General features: G+C 35.0%; 1 long non-coding RNA gene across 1 annotated transcript in view; it reads left to right on the top strand.

The window, feature by feature from the left end:
- The first annotated feature begins 384 nt into the window (after positions 1-384).
- The window catches only part of LOC308612389, a 9,162-nt gene continuing 7,074 nt past the window's right edge, over positions 385-2,472 (top strand). The window contains exons 1-2 of the long non-coding RNA XR_014015105.1: positions 385-491; positions 1,298-1,402. This is a non-coding gene — a long non-coding RNA (uncharacterized lncRNA). The remainder of the gene's footprint in view (positions 492-1,297; positions 1,403-2,472) is intronic.

The following is a 2,472-nucleotide window of genomic DNA, read 5'->3' on the forward strand; positions in this document are numbered from 1 at the left end:
CCTTTGATGTGTGTTTGTAGGAAAATCCAGTATCCGTCATGGGGAAATCTCCATCTTCTAACACACACACACACACACACACAAACTGCCTTTATTACAAAGTTGTCACTTGAGTAAAAACTTTTATCTTTAGCTGATTCACTGACGGGAAGCTGTTTGGCACAGACTTAATAAAACCTTCATATAAAAACAGCAGAGTAACTGCCAGAGCTTCCATATAGAGTGTAACTGGAGGAGTTATCCTGATCCTTGAAGAGCCGGCCAGCTTTCCAGAAGGAGGCCAGTTAAATGTGGGGAGGGGGAAGGCTAAATTGGAAACGCTGAAGGGGAAGCTTGTACTTCTAAATATTCCTTCAAATTTTATTTCAGATTTCAATTTTCACATCCACTCAAGATTGGGCGGCTCAGTGTCAGAGCAACTTCTCGAGATGTCCAGAACTTCTGCTTTTTTGGGAAGTGGTTATATTAGGACTACAAGAGGGTGAAAACTGGTAATGCATGAAAAAGTGATAGAGCATATTAACATAATAATTTGTATTAGCTAAATCTAATGGAAGCGTGGATGATTCAAATCCTACGATAATTCAAAATTTTCATTTCATCAGTTAAATTCCTACTATTTCACATGTAGTCTTTTTGAGGAAATTGTTGTACATGTTTTCTCCTAAGTTCATAAGTGTCCAACAAAAGGGAGAAAGAAAAAAATAAATTTCGTGGACAATTGACACACATTTGGAAATTTGCTTTTGAACAATTGAGAATTTGATCCATGTCTATGAAAATGATGCAAAAATATCAACTAATTCACTGTGGGTTAGTAGGCTTAAATTTTTCTCTAGACAGCAACATACAGCTCTTGCCTTTCTCTTTGTGCCCTACATCCAGTCCCAAAGAACTTTGGGAAAAGCTCTTTGCATTCCAGGCAATGCTTGTTCAAACTTCCCTTTAAAGAAGGAAAAGCACCATCAATGGAAGAAATCCTTGTTATAATGTCACCCCAAAGGATAGGTGGTCTCCTAATAGACTGTAGAACAGCAGGGTTTGATCCAGCCAAGACCTCAATCTTCAAACATGAGGAGCTATTAGAGAGAAAGCATGTGAGAAATCAGACCTTGTGTGCTGTTGTAAGAGATAGCCGAAGACTGAGTACATTACAGAGTGCCAAGGAAATAAGGCAAAGGATAAACTTGGTTGAAGGAGAAATTTGATTTTCAATTACCTAGTGAGAAATAACTAATTAAATTGAAATGAAGAGGAAGGGTTCTTAAATTACACATGTATTGTTCTTATCTACCAGGGAGAGTCAACTGCCACTAAGGTCTAATAGATAAAGATGGACAACTGAGATGTGTGCTACTCAGAAACAAACTGAAATGCCTGTGGCAGGCTTGTTGAAGCAAAGGTGAGAAATGTCTTCTTGTTCTTGTTTCTACAGATACTTCCCAAATCTCATCATCAGGTGTTGACATTATTTTGGCTTCTAGCAAAACCATAATTTGTGAATTTCCCTTACCTCTTTGGATCATGAAACTCTAGCTAGCTAGACATGGGAGCACAAGAAAAATACATCTTTAAAAATGTGTGTTTTGTAAGAATTTAAATATGCTCAGGGAAATAACACTAATTCATCTTGGTAGGAAAACTTCTTTGAATAAATGAAATTATCTGAATTAACTTTTTAAAGTGGAACTTTATAACTTTTCTATGCTTAAAATAATCGGAGTTAGGCTAACAATATGTTGCTTGTGTGAGTGACACTCAGGGGATCTATTTAGTGAATACAGAAAATGATTTAAATTATACATACCAAATATTTATATTTAGATTGCAGCTGTAAATTGTTTGGGAAAGTTTTTCACCTAAATTGCTTTAAAATTCTATTTATAATCTTTTTAAAAGCCAAGAATTTATTTAACAAGCTCTTTCTCCTCACCCCATGGAACTTAAACTATGAAAGTTCCCATCCAAGAATCATTAATTATAAATTAAGGTATTATAAATTTTCCTTAAATAGCAACTACTGTGATTGTGCTCCATGTACTTTATTTGTCTTGTATCTTGACTGTGTAAGACTGGAATCTACATTAAATATTATCTTCTCTGTTACTTCATCTAAAATTTTAAAACCTCCTTATCCTCAATACTCCTATTCTTCCTTCTCAGTGTTACTTTTTTAAAAAATATTTATCATTATGTAGTATACTGTATATGTATGTCGCCATGAGGGCAAGGTTCTTTGCACATTCATTGGTATATCCCTGTCATCTGGAATAGTGCCAGGAACATAATATTTGCTCAATAAATAATTGAATAAATGAATGAATGGGGTGTATCTGAGTTTTGACGTCTTTTCATATAGAACACAGACATTTGAGGAATAAAATTATACCTGGTTTACTATCCACTACATTCCACTGAAACAGAAGAGAGGATTAAATGATGAGCAAGTCAGGTCTCTTCCTTTATTGAGGA

The sequence above is a fragment of the Mesoplodon bidens genome (genome assembly GCF_964165515.1).
Source record: "Mesoplodon bidens genome assembly, chromosome: 2".
Taxonomy (NCBI): Eukaryota; Metazoa; Chordata; class Mammalia; order Artiodactyla; family Ziphiidae; genus Mesoplodon; species Mesoplodon bidens.